The sequence below is a fragment of the Vitis vinifera genome, chromosome 19 (assembly GCF_030704535.1).
Source record: "Vitis vinifera cultivar Pinot Noir 40024 chromosome 19, ASM3070453v1".
Lineage (NCBI taxonomy): Eukaryota > Viridiplantae > Streptophyta > Magnoliopsida > Vitales > Vitaceae > Vitis > Vitis vinifera.
Window position 1 is genome coordinate 23,314,602 of NC_081823.1, and position 21,307 is coordinate 23,335,908.

A 21,307-nucleotide genomic window follows, 5' to 3' on the forward strand; every position below is an offset into this window, starting at 1 on the left:
GATAGTGGAAAAAAAAAAAAAAAAAAAGGTTTAACCAAACGGTTTTGAAGGAACCATCCAGTTCATCCGGTTTACCGGTCGGACTAGTGGTTTTAACCTGTCCAATTCCGGTCTGACCACTTTCCAGCCCAATTGATCGAATCAGAACCGTGACTGACCAGTTTTTAAAACCATGCTTGATAGTAAGACTCGATTTTTTATTGTGAAAACCTAAGTTTTTCAAAAATTGATATTTGAAAAAAATTGGAGTTTACCATTTTTTTTATTTTTTTTAAAAGAGAAAGCAAAATAAAAAATAAAACCTTAAGAGTGATTCCTTATGAAATGAAAAGCATGTCTATAAAAATCGAGTTCAAATATGGGGTCATGCTATTTATTATAAAGATACCATAGGGTAGCATCCTTTTATGCCTTAAAGAGATCTCTACAAAAGAAATGGTGAGCAATAAGAGAATTGACTAATATATCAATGAATACCAAGGGATAACAACAAGAATATACAAGACAATGATGATAACAAATTGAGCATAGAATAACCAAAACAAGACATGTATATCAAATGAATAAATCAAGAAATGAGGAAGCATACCTCAATTAGTGTCCACAATGGGGCTAAATGTTTATATAAAAAAGAAGGTTACTCCACAAGCAAGATAAGAGACATAATATCACTCCAAAAGCCTCCCAACATATACAACATATATGCAATTAAAATAAAAAGTCAAAGATAAATAATCTACGAAATAAACTAATACTCGCTAATCAAGCACAGGGTTTAAGATTGGTAGTAAGTATACAATCACAAAATAATATATATATATATATATATATATATATATATATATATTATAATAAATCAATTTTAATTATTTTACTATATCTTTTATACAATAATTAAATACAAAACAAATATAAATTTTTAAATAAAATTATCAATATTTTAAAATAAAAAACTTATTAGAAACTAAATATATTATAATTTTAGATTTAATATAGCTTTAAATTTCGTATATTATTATAGAATGTAACAAAATATATGATATTTTATATCGGATATGAGAGAAAGTTAATAAGGTTATATATATATATATATATGAACTCCTCTTAACTATGTGGCTGTATTTTAAAGCCATGAGAGCTCTTTTGGGTCTAAAGTAAACAATATCTACACGGTTGAGTATGAGTCGTTACAAAATAGTATCAGAACTGATCCCTGACACCGGTGTGGGGGTTTGTTTGGCCCCGTGAGGGGTATCTATTTATTTAACCCCATAATCATATGAGATACAACGAGAACGTTGTGTTTACATGAAGGGGTGTTTGTGATATTCCACATCAAATAAGGAAGAAAGTTATTAGAACTATATATGTATGAACTTCTCTTAACCATGTAGAAGTGTTTTAAAGCCGTGAGGTCCCCTTTCGGGTTTAAAACAAATAATATTACATAGTTGGGTATAAGTTATTACAAAATATGTTATATAAATATATAACAAAGTTGTCACATCTCATTTCACATGTTAGTATAATTATGGAGTTCCATATAATGTTTTCAGAACCGGATCGATCAATGAACCGGAAAAGTTACCGGTTCACAGTTTAGTAGTCGGATCGGTAGTTGAACCGCGATCGAACCGATGACTTCATAAATATATATTTTATATTTTATTAAAATTAAAAATAATTTAAAAAAATATAAATAAAATTAAAAATCAATAATATTTATTTTTTCATCTTTTATATAAATATATTAATATTTTAAAGTTTATTAAATAAAACATATATAATATTACATATGGAAAATGGAAGTGTTTAAAAAAAAAAATAGATATTTGAGATGATTTTATTATGTTTTTTACAACCCTTGGCACAAACCAACTAGCAGCAAGTTGGTGTAACCATGCTCACTTTGAACCCTTGGTCCAAGGTTTAAGCCCTAGGGCCGTAAACTGTGCATATATAAATACTAATTGTTTTTTGTTAGACTTGTCATGTCCCACATCGAAAAAGCAAGAGCATAAAAATACCTTTAAAAACCTCATTTAGTTGTTTGCATCTCAACTGGCTGTTGGCCATGGTGGGTTGGGTCGTGAAAGGGGTGTGGCCCATTGATTATTAAGGCCTATTTTGGCCTAAAAACCCATTGAACCAAATCGTCTTGATTTTGTCTGGTTTGACGGTTGAACCACTAGTTCATCCGGTTCAATGTTGGTCCAAAGCTCTTTCCGGCTCAAAAACCTAATTAGATCGGACTAAGGCCCAGGCAACAGTTCAACGAGTTGAACCAGCCGATTCGGTCCGATTTGTAAAACAGTGGTTCCATATGCTAAGTTCTAGACAAATATTCTACTTTTGTAGGCCTAGACATGCATTTATGGATTTTCCACATGTCATTCCACACGCTAGGATTATAGGTCCATTCTTGGAAAAAATAAGTAAATCTTATTTAAAAATATGTACAATACATGTACATCATGTAAGTGACTAATTTACCCTAATTTTGACATGATCTTCTACTTTTATAGGTGTAGGCATGCATTTACGGAGTTATCACATCTCATTCCACATGCTTGTGTACTAGAAAAACATGTATGTCCTGTTTATGGCAATGAGGAATGAGAAGGGCCAGCTTCCTTGAGCAATGAGAAATGATGCATTTTCAATAATTTGGATATGATATTCCACTTTTCCTTGTCTAGGCATGCATTTATAGAATTGTCACATCTCATTTTACATTGAAGGATACTAGGTACATCATTTGAGAAAATAAGTACATCCTCTTGAAAAATAAGTTCATTGTATCACCATCATGTACATGACTCATTTCCCTTAATTTGGACATGACCTTTCACTTTTCCTTGCCTAGGCATGCGTTAATGGAGATTCCAAATCTCATTCTACATGCTAAGGTACTAGGCACATCGTTTGGGAAAATAAGTACATCCTATTAAAAAATAATTACATCACATATACATTTTGTAAGAGACTTTTTTCCCCTTGATTTGGTTGCGATCTTCCACCTTTTTAGGCTTAGACATGCACTTGTGAGGTTCATATGTCTCATTCTATATGCTTTAATACTTGGTACATCATTAAAAAAAAAAGTGTATGATATTTGAAAATAAGAATATCTTGTTTAAAAATAAGAATATTCATCTCAAAAAAGAAGTAAATCACATATACATCATGTATGTGACTCATTTGTCATAATTTGGACATGATCTTCCTCTTTTGTAGGTTTAAGGATGTATTTGTGTACTTGCCACATCTCATTTTATGTGCAAGAAAAGTGGGTACATCCTTAGAAAAAATAAGTACATATTTAAAAATAAGTATATTGTACATATAAAAAATAAGTAATCCAAAGGGATTTTCTTTGGGGTGGTGGGGCCCTAGAGAGGAAGCCTCATTTAGTGGATTGGTTTATTGTTTGCTCAGATAAATGTAAGGGTGGTTTGGGTGTGAGGAATTTGGCTTTGCTGAATAAGGCCCTCTTATGTAAGCGGAGTTGGAACTTTGCGGTGGAGAGGAAAGCTTTGTGGAAAAGAGGAAAGCTTTGTGAAGGCAAGTTATTTATGCAAAGTATGGGGAAGAAGAGGGCATATGGAGGTCTTGTGTTGTGAGAGGTAGTTTTGGGATTGGTTTGTGGAAAGTGATTAGGAGAGTTTGGGATGTGATAGGTGACAATATGGTTTATTTTGTGGGGAATGGTAAGAGGGTTAGATTTTGGAAGGACAAGTGATGTGGAGACGATCCTTTGTGTATTTATTTTCCCTTTTTATTTGTTATATCCTTGGCTAAGGAGGCTTGGGTGGAGGATGTGTAGAGGCATTCTAGAGGGGGAATGTGGGCTCCCAGGTTCTCTAGGAGGCTTAATGGTTGGAAAGTGTTCGATGTGAAGCGTTTTTTCTTAAGGTTGCAAGAGAGGAGGGTTTATAGTGATGTGGAAGATCAAGTAGTTTAAACAAAGGCAAAGGACGAAAGATTTTGTGTCAAGTCTCTTTATAAGACTTTAGAACCGAAAAGACTAGGAGATTTTCCTACAAGAGTTATTTGGAACTCTTTGGTGCTTCCGAGGGTGAGTTTTTTTTTCTTGGGAGACTACGTGGAAAAATGTCTTAACCTTGGATCGTATTCAGAGGAGAGAGTTCTCTTTGGCTAATAGATGTTATTTGTGTCTGTTAGAGGAAGAGACTATTGATCACATTCTCTTGCATTGTGTGTTGGAAAGAAGTTTATGGAACCTACTTTTTTCCCTTTTTAGGATCCTCACAGACAGAAAAAGATTGCAGTCAGTTTGATAATGATCGAGTGACATTGCTTCTTCGGCCCGAACCAAGGAATCCCTTAGATATGATGCAAAATGGATCTTGTTCTATCGTTGATCAGAGATTTCTCTATGAAAAATACGAATTGGAGTTTGAAGAAGGGGCAGGAGAATGAGCCCTCGACCCACAACAGATAGAGGAGGATTTATTCAATCACATAGTTTGAGCTCCTAGAATATGGCGCCCTTGGGGCTTTCTATTTGATTGTATTGAAAGGACCAATGAATTGGGATTTCCCTATTGGGCCATGTCTTTTTGGGGCAAGCTGATCATTTATGATAAAGATGATGAGCTTCAAGAGAATGATTCGAAGTTCTTGCAGAATGGAACCATGCAGTACCAGACATGAGATAGATCTTCCAAAGAACAAGGCTTTTTTCGAATAAACCAATTCATTTGGGATCCTGCGGATCCACTTTTTTTCCTATTCAAATATCAACCCTTTGTCTCTGTGTTTTCACATCGAGAATTCTTTGCAGATGAAGAGATGTCAAAGGGGATTCTTACTTCCCAAACAGATCCTCCTACATCTATATATAAACGCTGGTTTATCAAGAATACGTAAGAAAAACACTTTGAATTGTTGATTCATCGCTAGAGATGGCTTAGAACCTATAATTCATTATCTAATGGATCTTTCTGTTCTAATACTCCATCCGAGAGTTATCAGTATTTATCAAATCTGTTCCTATCTAACGCAAGGCTATTGGATCAAATGACAAATTCTTTTAATATATTGCTTTTTATTCATAAAAAAAACATACAAAAAATAAGTATATTGTATATACATGGTATATATGTATCATGTATGCGACTCATTTTTCCTAATTTGGGTATGATCTTCCATTTTTATAGGCCTAGGCATGTATTTTCAGAAGTAAATAAGCATGCTATTAGGTACATTGCATGTACATTGCAAGTGTCCATTACCTATATTTAAAAATGTGGACACCATTTGAAATATGCAAATAATGTTAAAATTAAAAGTAAATTAGTAGCTCACAAATAAATCATAAATATGGTCCATCTAACTTCATTTTCAATTTTTGAGGTTGATGCAAGATAGAAAAACTGAAAAGTGAAACTCTGCTCTCACAAAAACTGAGAAGCTAGAGGCTAAGGAAGATCTATTTATAGCATCAATATTACACACAAAAGCTGTTATAACAGCTGTAAATTGAATAACAAATTGTGTAACAGAATTATCTTCTAAAAGCTTCCTTTGTCTTCTAAAACTTCTTCCTTGTAACTGCCTATTACAACGTCTGGTTTATCAATGCATGTTTCAGCTTCTTCTTTGGAGTCATTCCCCTTAATTAAAACACAATATAAATATGGAACTAGAACTTGCACCCATGCTATTTTTGGATCATCAATGAATAATGAATAGATATGACAAACATATAACAATATGTGATGCTCATAATTGTATTGGGAGCTGAAAATGAGTCACAATTATGATGTTAAAGTCTTTATATTTTAAACTTTGTTGTCATATATTGTACACAACATCAACATCTTTTTATGTAGTATTCTATTTCAAGATGCATAAAATTGTAATCTTTTACAAAATAAAAAATATTAAAATGGACCAAATGAACTAAGAAATAATGACATTGATATGGATTCAATTGAACTCTCCCACATTAACCCAAACACCCAATTAGTAACCCATAATCTCCAATATTACATCTCACATATCCAACCCCAATTTGCCATTTTATATTATTTTTAGATTAAATTCTTTCTTTTAAAAAAAATATAAATTTTGATTTTTATAACTTTTACATCATATTTTTTTGTTAATATTGTCTTAGTGACACAAGTGTTATGGTTTTTTAACTTAATAGAAAAAATCAAAATATTTGATTTTTTCTATTTAACAACTAAAACTTACACGTTGATATCAAATAATATAACTAAAGTGAACTTGTTATCAATGCATTTGATTTAGTTATATTGATTGGTATCAATAAGTTACTTTAAGCCAAATAGAAAAAGTAAAATATTTTGACTTTTTCTATTCAACAAAAAAAAAAAAAAAAACAACACCTATAGTCTTCTAATGAAGTTGTAGACAAACTTTATTAATATATTATTTGAAAATTTTCACTACGATCACCGTTTATATTAAATTAAAATATATTATCGAAAATAAAAAGTTTCAAAGCCATCTATTGAATATAAAAAAAAAAAATTAGAAGCTATGTTTAACATGTATTTTAATTATTATTGTAATACGAGGTTATGAAAAATATGTACCATAAAACTAGTAAATTTAAAATTAATTATGTTTTTACTCGAGTGGTCATCTATTTTTTATTCATAAAAATTATAAATTAAATATTAAAAAAAAAAAGAAACTTAAAGTTGAATATTTTATTGATATTATAGTGATAATATCATTTTTTTTTCTATAAAAGTTAAAAGTAGGGTATTATTAACATTATTATATTTTGTTGCTGATGTTTTTTATGCCTTATGGATATTACAATATTTTATTTATAAAATTATGTAATCTTATTATTTTATTACAAATGAAAGTTCTCCTTTCTACCTTTTTTTTTTAATTTATAAATTTAAATTTTCACTTTTTTTTTCTTTCAATTGTTAATTAGTCACATGAGGAGAAATTAATTAAAAAAATGATTAAATATAACATGTTATACTTTATTATAGCTAAAATTCATTTCCAAACATTTAATACAATTATAAATATTCTAAAATTATTTAAATATTTTTTCATGAAGATCCAAAGAGATTTTATTTTTTATATTTAGAAAAAAACAAATTCAAATAAATTAAAAAGGGTTGTAAATTCCTTAATAATAACAAAAAACATTTTTAGAATATTATTTTGAATTAATTTCACTCATATCCATGAGGTATGGTGTAAATACATCTAAGTGCCATTGATTTCGAATTTCATCCGTTAGTAGCCCTAAAAAATACTCATGTGGTATAAATATAATATTAGATGTCGATTAGAAAAAAAATGCATAAAAAATGTTAGAATTTTGTATATTGAAAATGTTTATGTGAATGTGTTAATAGGATTAACGTTTTAAAGTGGATGTATAAATAAGGTAGATGTGTAAAGTGATTAGTTGACTGTAAATATAAATTCTCATGAAATTACTTCATCACCTTGGGTACTTGTAATGAAAAGGAAATCTTGGACTTTTAAAAAAATTCTTTTTTTTTTCTTTCAAACAATATATGCTTGCCAAATTCCCCAAAATCTAAATATTTGGTAAGGACTCTACCTATTGTAATAATAATTTAAATCAAATAAAATTTATTCTAAAAATGTTACCCTTAATTTTTTTGCAACTAAAAATTCCAATCATTTTCATTTCATTAATTTGCATGTGATTATTAGTTTTGCTATAATCCAAACAAATATGAAGAATATTCATAAGAACATCCAAAATAATGAAATGAAATAAATAGAGCACATGAATAGTTTTTTCTAGTTTTGAATAATTTTTAAAAAGAATTATGAACAAGAACAAATGTTTACAAATTACCTTAATTTTTTTTTCCCAAATAACTATCATATATGTGTCTACCAACCCCATAATTAATTCAATTTGTGGTTCAAATTAGGCATGGGAATCCTTGATGCATACTTGTGGTACTATATTTCTTTTTCTCAAATATATAACAATTATACTTAATAGTTTGTAAATTACTAAATAATGTTATATTTGGTTCCAAAAAGTACTAAAGAAAGAAAAAAATATTAAAAAAAAAACGGTTTTCTCATGTTTGGTTTCACTATGGAAATTATGAAAGAAAATCTAATATAATTAAAATTAGCTAGAAATTTATGAATTTTAAAATTATTTAATCTTTATATAATGGAGGAAAATAAATGAAATGAATTTGAAAAAGAAAATAAAAATAATTTATTGATTTTGAATCTCTTTTTTATTTTCATTTACTTGTTCTTTTCTTCTACCTTTTTTTTTTCTATTTTCTTTCCTTCACATTTTTCTCTCAAAATTTTCGGGAACCAAATACAAGCTAAAACAAGTTAAAATTAATATTACTATGGCACTACTTGAAACTACAATTTTCTCACATACTCAAGGAGTATATTTTTTTTTAAATAGAAAATATTTGAATTGTTTTCCATTTTTGGTTCATTTATTGAATTTTTATTTTTGTTAACAAATTTTCTATTTTTAAAATTAAGAGAAATTTTGGTAAAACTGAAAAATATGTTGTCAAAGGAAAATATTGATAAAGAACATCACGTTTTAACTTAAATAATGAACCAAAAATTTGAGATTAACTTATAAATAACATGACATGTTGGATTTCCTATGTGAAAGAGTTACTATTAATTTCATTAATGGGATACCCACTAGATTTCAAGACTTTTTCCCAAGGCCAACCACTCATTTAACACTTACAAAGGAAACAAATTATGGTTTATGTTGAGGAACAATGTTTTCATTCTACAATCAAATAGATAAGAAAATAATGGATAGAATTCATTTATATTAATTTTAAAAATAATATTATAAATCTAATGTAGGTATAAGTAATATTAGTCCTAATTTGAGTGAATGCCTTCATTGTGATCTAGAGGTGACTAGCAATTGTTCTTGAGTCAAAGTTTAATTAAGGTTAACAAAAGTTTACCCTCAAATAAATTTGTAAAGAAGTTTATTTTCTCAAAAAAAAAAATAGTAAAGAATATTTTTCTTGATCTTGAGATTAAAAGATGGATAAGCAACACTTTTCATATTGTGTTGTCCTTTTTTGGCAAGCTTATTGGAGAATGTTTGAAGTTTGGCTTGGACTTTAAGGTGTTTTGCTTGATGAGATTTGTAAGACTATTTTTTCTATTCTTTTGTTTCCAAATTCAAGAAATATGGCCCTTTACTCCAATGAACTTTTTTTTTTTTTTTAAGAAGTTTCTAATGAAACACTATTCTCTTCTATTTTATATCTTTTAATACTAATTTAATTTATTTTAATTTTTAAGAATTGATTTATGGTTTCGTAGTTGCTTGTTGAATTTTGTATCGTTCACGTCATCTATTTCATTCAACTTAGCTCCATTTACTTGTATCTTTTCAAAAACTTGTTGATTTTTCGATCAATTTGATGATAGCTTGAACTAATCAAAATTTTCTTGTCCACAAATGCCCAGTTCATATATGAGTACATAAAATGAGGATTCAAGTCATTTTTTTTAAAGGACTTCTATTTTCCTTTTTTCCCTTTTTATGGAGTCTATGTTCATGTATGCTTAATATTAAAACAAAACCTCATATTAATAAGAAATTTTCCTATTTCATCAAAGAAAAATCTCACTCGTCAAAATTTTCCCATTTTGTTCTTCTAGTTTTTCTTTTTTCTTTTTTTTCCGAGCAATTCTCTTTCATACATACATTTGTTATTCATACAAGCTGAATTTGAAGATTTAATTGTTTTCAAAACTAAATATTTCCTTTGCATTTGGGTGTATTAGTGCTAAAAAAAGAAACCATTTTGATAGGAAAATTTCCTATTTCTTTGAACACGTCCTCTTTCCCCTAATGACAAAATGATTTGAGTTTTTTTTTTCTTTTTGGTACATGCTCCCTCTTATTGCTAATAGAATCATGAGTCAGGGTAATGCCTTGTCCTATCTTATATTTAAAATGACCCTAATTTATTTATTTTTCATTTTCTCCTTCTTAATACATAAATAAGAAAATACAATTTTAAATCAAATATACTATAAAATTTTGAAATATTTAATTTATTTAGGAAATATATTTATTTTAGAATAATTTAAATTTATAAAATAAATAAATATTAAAAATAATAATTAACAAAGCACTAGACAATTATAGGAAATTCTCATATAAGCTCTACCCTACTTATGTCTTCTACCTACTTACCTACTTATGTTTTTATTAGAAACTAAATATATTATAATTTTAGATTTAATATAGCTTTAAATTTTGTATATTATTATAGAGTGTAACAAAATATATGATATTTTATATCGGATAGGAGAGAAAGTTAATAAGGTTATATATATGAACTCCTCTTAACCACGTGACTGCATTTTAAAGCCATGAGAGCTCTTTTGGGTCTAAAGCAAAATATATCTACACGATTGAGTATGAGTCATTACAAAATAGTATCAGAACTGATCCCTGACACCGGTGTGGGGGTTTGTTTGGCCCCGTGGTATCTATTTATTTGACCCCATAATCATATGAGACACAACGAAAACGTTGTGTTTACATGAAGAGGGTGTTTGTGATATTCCACATCAAATAGGAAAGAAAGTTATTAGAGCTATATATGTATGAACTTCTCTTAACCATGTAGAAGTATTTTAAAGTCGTGAGGTCCCTTTTGGGTTTAAAACAAATAATATCACATAGTTGGGTATAAGTTATTACAAAATATGTTATATAAATATATAACAAAGTTGTCACATATCATTTCACATGTTAGTATAATTATGGAGTTCCATATAATGTTTTCAGAACCGGACCAATCAACGAACCAAAAAAATTACTGGTTCACAGTTTAGTGGTCGGATCGGTGGTTGAACCGCAGTCAAACTGATGACGTCATAAATATATAATTTATATTTTATTAAAATTAAAAATAATTTAAAAAAATATAAATAAAATTAAAAATCAATAATATTTATTTTTTCATCTTTTATATAAATATATTAATATTTTAAAGTTTATTAAATAAAACATATATAATATTACATATGGAAAATGGAAGTGTTTAAAAAAGATAGATATTTGATATGATTTTATTATGTTTTTTACAACCCTTGGCAAAAACCAACTAGCAGCAAGTTGGTGCAACCATGCTCACTTTGAACCCTTGGTCCAAGGTTTAAGCCCTAAGGCCGTAAACTATGCAAATATAAATGCTAATTGTTTTATGTTAGACTTGTCATGTCCCACATCAAAAAAGCGAGAGCATAAAAATACCTTTAAAAACCTCATTTAGTTGTTTGCATCTCAACTAGCTGTTGGCCATGGTGGGTTGGGTCGTGAAAGGGGGTGTGGCCCATTGATTATTAAGGCCTATTTTGGCCTAAAAACCCATTGAAACGAATCGTCTCGGTTCTATCTAGTTTGACGGTTGAACCACTAGTTCATCCGATTCAATGCTGGTCCAAAGCTCTTTCCGGCTCAAAAACCTAATTAGATCGGACTAAGGCCCGGGCGACAGTTCGACTAGCTGAACCAGCCGGTTTGGTCCGATTTGTAAAACAGTGGTTCCACATGCTAAGTTCTAGACATGATATTCTACTTTTACAGGCCTAGACATGCATTTATGGATTTTCCACATGTCATTCCACACGCTAGGATTATAGGTCCATTCTTGGAAAAAATAAGCAAATCTTATTTAAAAATATGTACAATACATGTACATCATGTAAGTGACTAATTTACCTTAATTTTGACATGATCTTCTACTTTTATAGGTGTAGGCATGCATTTACGGAGTTGTCACATCTCATTCCACATGCGAGTGTACTAGAAAAACATGTATGTCCTGTTTATGGCAATGAGAAATGAAAAGGGCCAGCTTCCTTGAGCAATGAGAAATGATGCATTTTCAATAATTTGGATATGATATTCCACTTTTCCTTGTCTAGGCATGCATTTATGGAATTGTCACATCTCATTTTACATTGAAGGATACTAGGTACATCATTTGAGAAAATAAGTACATCCTCTTGAAAAATAAGTTCATTGTATCACCGTCATGTACATGACTCATTTTTCCCAATTTGGACATGACCTTTCATTTTTCCTTGCCTAGGCATGCGTTAATGGAGATTCCAGATCTCATTCTACATGCTAAGGTACTAGGCACATCGTTTGGGAAAATAAGTACATCCTATTAAAAAATAAATACATCACATGTACATCTTGTAAGAGACTTTTTCCCCCCCGATTTGGTTGCAATCTTCCACCTTTTTAGGCTTAGACATGTACTTGTGAGGTTCATATGTCTCATTCTATATGCTTTAATACTTGGTACATCATTAAAAAAAAGTGTATGATATTTGAAAATAAGAATATCTTGTTTAAAAATAATAATATTCATCTAAAAAAAGAAGTAAATCACATATACATCATGTATGTGACTCATTTGTCATAATTTGGACATGATCATCCTCTTTTGTAGGCTTAAGGATGCATTTGTGTACTTGCCACATCTCATTTTATGTGCAAGAAAAGTGGGTACGTCCTTAGAAAAAATAAGTACATATTTAAAACTAAATATATTGTACATATAAAAAATAAGTAATCCAAAGGGATTTTCTTTGGGGTGGTGGGGCCCTAGAGAGAAAGCCTCATTTAGTGGATTGCTCTACTGTTTGCTCATATAAATGTAAGGGTGGTTTGGGTGTGAGGAATTTGATGTTGCTGAATAAGGCTCTCTTATGTAAGCGGAGTTGGCACTTTGCGGTGGAGAGGAAAGCTCTGTGGAAAAGAGGAAAGCTTTGTGAAGGCAAATTATTTGTGCGAAGTATGGGGAAGAAGAGGGCAGATGGAGGTCATGTGTTGTGAGAGGTAGTTTTGGGATTGATTTGTGGAAAGCGATTAAGAGAGTTTGGGATGTGATAGGTGACAATATGGTTTATTTTGTGGGAAATGGTAAGAGGGTTAGATTTTGGAAGGACAAGTGATGTGGAGACGATCCTTTGTGTATTTCTTTTCCCTCTTTATTTGCTATATCCTTGGCTAAGGAGGCTTGCACGGAGGATGTGTGGAGCCATTCTGGAGAGGGAGTGTGGGCTCCCAGGTTCTCTAGGAGGCTTAATGATTGTGAAGTGTTCGATGTGAAGCGTTTTTTCTTAAGGTTGCAAGAGAGGAGGGTTTATAGTGATGTGGAAGATCAAGTAATTTAAACAAAGGCAAAGGACATAAGATTTTCTGTTAAGTCTCTTTATAAGACTTTAGAACCGAAAAGACTAGGAGATTTTCCTGCAAGAGTTATTTGGAACTCTTTGGCGCCTCTAAGGATGAGTTTTTTTTCTTGGGAGGCTACGTGGAAAAATGTCTTAACCTTGGATCGTACTCAGATGAGAGAGTTATCTTTGGCTAATAGATGTTATTTGTGCTTATTAGAGGAAGAGACTATTGATCACATTCTCTTACATTGTGTGTTGGCAAGAAGTTTATGGAACCTACTTTTTTCCCTTTTTGGGGTTTCGTGGGTGCTCCCCTATTCAGTTAAAGAGGCATTATTGGGGTGGTTTGGGCCTTGTGTGGGTAAGGAGAGAAAGAAAGTGTGGTTTTTAGCTCCCTTATGTCTTTTTTGGATTGCTTGAAAAGAAAGAAACAGTAGGGTTTTTGAAAATGAGGGGCATTTGGTTCAAGGTTGTAAATCGTTTTTCCTTTGTAATCTTTGGGCGTGGACTAAGAGGTTCTTTTTTCTCTCTCTTGTATACTACCTATATACTTTGGGGCACGTCCTTGACGTGCCTTTTTCTTTTAATATATTACTTTTTATTCATAAAAAAAACATACAAAAAATAAGTATACTGTATATACATGGTATATATGTATATGTATGTGACTCATTTTTCCTAATTTGGGTATAATCTTCCATTTTTATAGGCCTAGGCATGTATTTTCAGAAGTAAATAAGCATGCTATTAGGTACATTGCACATTGCAAGTGTCCATTACCTATATTTAAAAATGTGGATACCATTTGAAATATGCAAATAATGTTTATATTAAATTAAAATATATTATCGAAAATAAAAAGTTTCAAAGCCATATATTGAATATAAAAAAAATTTAGAAGCTATGTTTAACATGTATTTTAATTATTATTGTAATACGAGGTTATGAAAAATATGTACCATAAAACTTGTAAATTTAAAATTAATTATGTTTTTATTCAAGAGTGGTCATCTATTTTTTATTCATAAAAATTATAAATTAAATATTTTAAAAAATAAGAAACTTAAACTTTAATATTTTATTGATATTATAGTGATAATATCTTTTTTTTGTTATAAAAGTTAAAAGGAGGATATTATTAACATTATTATATTTTGTTGCTTATGTTTTTTATGCCTTATGGATATTACAATATTTTATTCATAAAATTATGTAATCTTATTATTTTATTACAAATGAAAGCTCTCCTTTCTACATTTTTTTTTTTTAAATTTATAAATTTAAATTTTCACTTTTTTTTCTTTCAATTGTTAATTAGTCACATGAGGAGAAATTAATTAAAAAAAAAAAAGTGATTAAATATAACATGTTATACTTTATTATAACTAAAATTCATTTCCAAACATTTAATACAATTATAAATATTCTAAAATTATTTAAATATTTTTTCATGAAGATCCAAAGAGATTTTATTTTTTATATTTAGAAAAAAAAACAAATTCAAATAAATTAAAAAGGGTTGTAAATTCCTTAATAATAACAAAAAGCATTTTTAGAATATTATTTTGAATTAATTTCACTCATATCCATGAGGTATGGTGTAAATACATCTAAGTGCCATTGATTTCGAATTTCATCCGTTAGTAGCCCTAAAAATTAATTTTTATATATGAAATATATCTATAAGGATGATAATAAATAAAATTTGAAACCAATAGTGGATTAGTGTCAGCCCCTTAGCCTCTTAACTTAACCATGGAGAAATAGGCCTCATGGGTAGGTCTTGCACCCATGAGAGCCTAGGATGAAAGCAAGGAAATCCTGGAGGTTTGGTGGTTCAAACTCTAGGAGCCATGTAAGGGGGCCACAGGCGAACCAAACGCGTACCACGCGCGCACCACGAGCGAGCCAAACGCACACCGCGAGCGGGCTAGACGCGCATCACGAGTGGACTAAACGCGCACTGCGCGTGCACTGCGGGCGAGCCAGACATGCATTGCGTGCACACCAAATGGGGATCGCGCGCGCACCTGACTTAGGTAGTGCAGATGAAGGCTGAAGGACTTGGAGTTTTAATTTATAATTATTTGTTATTCCATTATGTCTCCTTAGGCATATTGATGTCTCATTAAGAAACAATGAAAACAGCTCGTATTGCTCTTTAAGGGGGGGTAGGTGACTCAAAGGAGGGAGCCACCAAGAGAAGCCTTAACCGCACCAAGGAGGCATCATGGCACAGCCTTGGGGGGGCATCATGGCACAGCCTTGGGCGTGCCTAGGACACACGACGTGACTCGAGCACACACACATGGGTTCCATGACATGTGTGGTGTGCACCCCGTGGCCGCAACGACACAGGGCCTGGTGCGGCCTTCCCCATCCCCGCGCGAGCACGAGGGTGCCTAAGCCTTGTGCAGTGAGCCAACTAATGAAACCATGGGCGCAATGCCATGGTCTGATGGCTCCAAGCAATAGCTCACTCGCACCAAGATGCCTACGCACAACACAAGGGCGCAATGCCCTGTGTACCAAGAGGGATCAACCATGGGCGCAATGCCATGGCTCGTTGCTGGGAAGCTGGGAAGCAAGCAACAAGCCCAAGCCATGAGCACCTAGACATGGCACGGGCTCACACATCAGTGTGGGGAAGGCACGTTGATGCACCAGATGCTTAGTCAGATGGTTGGTGCACGCTGCCTGGCTCAGAGGACCTTGATCAAAGACATGCTGATAGGCACCCGATCACAAGAGGCACCTTACGGGGAAGGAGTCAGCTTGTTAGGGGGACTCTCCAACAGCTTGGGGAGCAAAACCTGAGGATATGGCAGTGCAGCTAGCTCGGACAGCAAGTGACCAAGTCAAGCCATCATTTGACCTATAGGGCTGAGGGATGATGGCTGGTGCAAGTGGGTGGCATGTGCAGGCCACTATTTGGGTGGTGGGTGGTTATGCAAGGCAATTGAGGGCGGTTTTGGCCAGTTGCATAATCACCAAGTTGGCTCCAAGATTTGAATTGGGAAATTCAAATTTGTAATTGCAACTTGAGTATTTTAAAAGGGCTCCTATAGCCTTGAAACAGAGGTAGAGAGTTTGGGGAAAAGGGTTCCTTCTCGTATGCTTGGGTGAGAGCATTGTACTCTGGTTCAGGAAACGATTTTGTCTTGTAATAGTGAAATAATACAAGTTGGGAAAGGATTCTCGTAACCTCGTGTGTGTCCCTGTTGCCTTGTTGTTTCTGTGTTTTACTCTGTTTTTCTAAACGCTGGGAAGGAAGGTTGGCTAAGGAAGGGTCCTTAGCACCACGCACTCGTGAAAAATTCAATGAGATATTCAGGGGTGTGACAATTAGTACATTTACATTAAATTTCAAACAGTAAATTAACCTTATATTTTAATTAAAGATGAAAAACCAAATATTTTTCTTGTTTGATAGTTTTTTTTTAGTTAGATAGACTTTTTTTGTTAGATCCTTCTGGGCATTTGAGGAAAAAAAGGTTGACTCATGTGAATGAAATATGAATACTACTTTGGTGATTAAGAGGCGATTTCAAAAGTGTAAAAGGGCTACTATTGAAGTCAACGTTACTAGAAGTTATATTACCTCCACCAAATATCTCAATACATTAATTGAGTTAGAATTTTTAGGAAAAAAATTGACTCTTAATGAAATAATATAAATGCCCTTAAAGTCTTTCATTACCCGAAAATATATCACTAGATATCTTTAAAAACATCCGAAACCGTCCTTCTAGACATATTTTCAATGTCCCACCTTGGAAGTTTGGACACTATACAATTGTTTTTTTTTTTTCCTCATTTCTTTTCCACTTTTTCAAAATTTCTTATTTCTAAAACATTTTAAAATTATTTCTAGATGTTTTTAAAACTATCTTTGCAATAATTTTTTGTCCAAATTTATATTAATCATACCCTAAAATATACTCATGTGGTATAAATATAATATTAGTATGTCGATTAGAAAAAAAAATGTTAGAATTAGGTATATTGAAATTTTTTATGTGAATGTGTTAATAGGATTAATGTTTTATAGATGTGTAAAGTGAATAGTTGGATGTAAATATAAGTTTTTCATCACCTTGGGTACTTGTTATGAAAAGGAAATCTTGGACTTTTAAAAAAATTTCATTTTTTTTTGTTTCAAACAATATATGCTTGACAAATTCCCCAAAATCTAAATATTTGGTAAGAACTCTACCTATTGTAGTAATAATTTAAATCAAATAAAATATATTCTAAAAATGCTACCCTTAATTTTTTTGCAACTAAAAATTCCAATAATTTTCATTTCATTAATTTGCATGTGATTATTAGTTTTGCATATAATCCAAACAAACATGAAGAATGTTCATAAGAACATCCAAAATAATAAAATGAAATAAATACAGCACATGAATAGTTTTTTTCTAGTTTTGAATAATTTTTAAAAATAATTATGAACAACAACAAATGTTTACAAATCACCTTAATTTTTTTTCCCAAATAACTATAATATATGTGTCTACCAACCCCATAATTAATTCAATTTGTGGTTCAAATTAGGCATGGGAAATTTTGATGCATACTTGTGGTACTATATTTCTTTTTCTCAAATATATAACAATTATAATTAATAGTTTGTAAATTACTAAGTAATGCTATATTTGGTTCTCAAAAAGTACTAAAAAGAGAAAAAAAAAGTTTAAAAAAATGGTTTTTTCATGTTTGATTTCATTATGGAAATTATAAAAAAAATCTAATATAATTAAAATTAGTTATAAATTTATGAATTTTAAAATTATTTAATCTTTATAGAATGGAAGAAAATAAATGAAATGAATTTGAAAAAGAAAATAATAATAATTTATTGATTTTGAATCTCTTTTTTTATTTTCCTTTGCTTTTGTTTTTCCTTCTACCTTTTTTTTCTATTTTATTTCCTTCACATTTGTCTCTTAAAGTTTTTGGGAACCAAACATAAGCTAAAACAAGTTAAAATTAATATTACTATGACACTACTTGAAACTACAATTTTCGCACATACTCAAGGAGTATCATTTATTTTAAAATAGAAAATATTTAAATTGTTTTCCATTTTTGGTTCATTTATTGAATTTTTATTTTTGTTAACAAATTTTCTATTTTTAAAATTATGATAAATTTGGTAAAACTGAAAAAATGTTGTCAAAGGAAAATATTGATAAAGAACATCACATTTTAACTTAAATAATGAACCAAAAATTTGAGATTAAATTATAAATAACATGACATGTTGGATTTCCTATGTGAAAGAATATAAGCTATTAATTTCATTAATGGGATACCCACTAGATTTCAAGACTTTTTCCTAAGGCCAATCACTCATTTAACACTTACAAAGGAAACAAATTATGGTTTATGTTGAGGAACAATGTTTTCATTCTACAATCAAATAGATAAGAAAATAATGGATAGAATTCATTTATATTAATTTTAAAAATAATATTATAAATCTAATGTAGGTATAAGTAATATTAGTCCTAATTTGAGTGAATGCCTTCATTGTGATCTAGAGGTGACTAGCAATTGTTCTTGAGTCAAAGTTTAATTAAGGCTAACAAAAGTTTGCTCTCAAATAAATTTGTAACGAATTTTATTTCTCAAAAAAAAAAAAAAAGAGTAAAGAATATTTTTCTTGATCTTGAGATTAAAAGATGGATAAGCAACACTTTTCATATTGTGTTGTCCTTTTTTGGCAAGTTCATTGGAGAATGTTTGAAGTTTGGCTTGGACTTTAAGCCTTTTTGCTTGATGAGATTTATAAGACTTTTTTTTTCATTCATTTGCTTCCAAATTCAAGAAATGTGGCCCTTTACTCCAATAATTTTTTTCTATTTTTTTTTAGAAGTTTCTAATTCTTTTCTATTTTATATCTTTTAATACTAATTTAATTGATTTTAGTTTTTAAGAATTGATTTATGGTTTCGTAGTTGCTTGTTGAATCTTGTATTGTTCATGTCATCTATTTCATTCAGCTTACCTTCATTAACTTATATCTTTTCAAAAACTTGTTGATTGTGGATCAATTTGATGATAGCTTGAACTTAATCAAAATTTTCTTGTCCACAAATGCCCATTTCATATATGAGTACATAAAATGAGGATTAAAGTCATTTTTTTTTAAAGGACTTCTATTTTCCTTTTTATGGAGTCTATGTTCATGTATGCTTAATATTAAAACAAAACCTCATATTAATAAGAAAATTTCCTATTTCAAACACTTCTATTTCATCAAAGGAAAATCTCACTCGTCAAAATTTTCCCATTTTGTTCTTCTAGTTTTTCTTTTCTTTTCTTTTCCAAGCAATTCACTTTCATACAAGATGAATTTGAAGATGTAATTGTTTTCAAAACTAAATATTTCCTTTGCATTTGGGTGTATTAGTGCTAAAAAAAGAACCATTTTGATAGGAAAATTTCCTATTTCTTAGTCCCACTTTTTATTTCTGACAAAATGATGACATGCTCCCTCTTATTGCTAATAGAATCAGATGAGTTAGGGTAATGTCTTGTCCTATCTTATTTTTAAAATTACCCTATTTTTTTAATTTTTTATTTTCTCCTTCTTAGTACATAAAATAAGAAAATATAATTTTAAATAAAATATATTATAAAATTTTGAAATATTTAATTTTAGGAAATATATTTATTTTAGTATAATTTAAATTTATAAAATAAATAAAATTAAAAATAATAATTAACAAAGCGCAACAAGACAATTATAGGAAATTCTCAAATAAGCCCTACTCATGTCTTCTACCTACTTGCCTACTTATGTTTTTATTGGGACAAGAATAAGAACAGTTTTAATACTTGTTCTTAGCTTATCACAGGCTTTATTAGAGAAGGACAGGGAAATCTCTTACTAGAATTCTTTATCGTGACCCCTTTTGGTACAAAGGCTTGAGGATACACTAAGCCACCAAAGAGAAGTACAATAAAAGGCAAAAGCAAAAGGAAACTCACAATCACCCATGTTGAGAGATGGAGGTGCTTCATAACCTAGGCTAGGCGTAGAAAAAGAGTATGCAGATGAGACTCACATGGTTGCTTTCCTTGTATGTTGGCTGTGCAAATTTCTCCTTCCTGAGAGAGATTCACCTAAAATTCAATCTAGGGTCTCTAAGGTTGTGAGTAAAATGGCACAGGGCTCCACTCATTCTATCACACCATCCCTAAGCCATCCAACACTTTAATGGGTTGAACGAGATTGAGGACTCTTTTTGGAATCTAAAGCTAGTGCACCTTCCTTCCCTACCCTATTAGTTGTATAGAAATTAAGTGACCATCCAACCATGAACTATTCTTTAGGAGCACAGCATGGTAAGCATATGATCTTGATTCATGACTTGTCTACTTGTGATAAGAAGTCTGATTACCTAATAAGATGAGAAAATTATCATGTAATCCAACCATACAATTTTCATTGTTTTAGACTAAAATTTATTTAATTCTAAATAGAGCTTAAAATTAAATATGTTAAGTATTAAATTGTTTATTTGTTTTCTATTAAGTATTAAGAAGTAAAATAATAATAATAATAATAATCTAACAGGTTACTTTTAACATTCAAAAGGGCAAATATTTTAGCTTTTTGTATTCAAAAAAAAAATTAAAAATTAAGTAATAAGTTAACAAAAGGTAAACAAACAAACAATTTGAACTCTGAAAGCAAATTACTTTCAGCAAAAAATTAAAAAAACAAATGCCACTAAGATATAAAAACTAAACCAAAGAGGACAGTTTATGGTTTCATCACCTTACAACTTGAATTTTCTATCGAAGAATTGAAAGGACAAACGAATGAGAAATTGATGGATGAAAGACAAGATATAACGTTCTGCTCTAACTGTGACTACCCTTATTTGGATATGAGGTGGTTGTTTAATCCTGTGAATATTATTAAAATTTATAGGCACTTCTAGCTGCTTGATGCAATCCTGGACTGCAATCAGCCCAGCAGTGAGGAGCTACAATGGCAGCTATTTTTTTAATCAGAAACAATGGTAGTTGTTATCTCAACACAATTTAT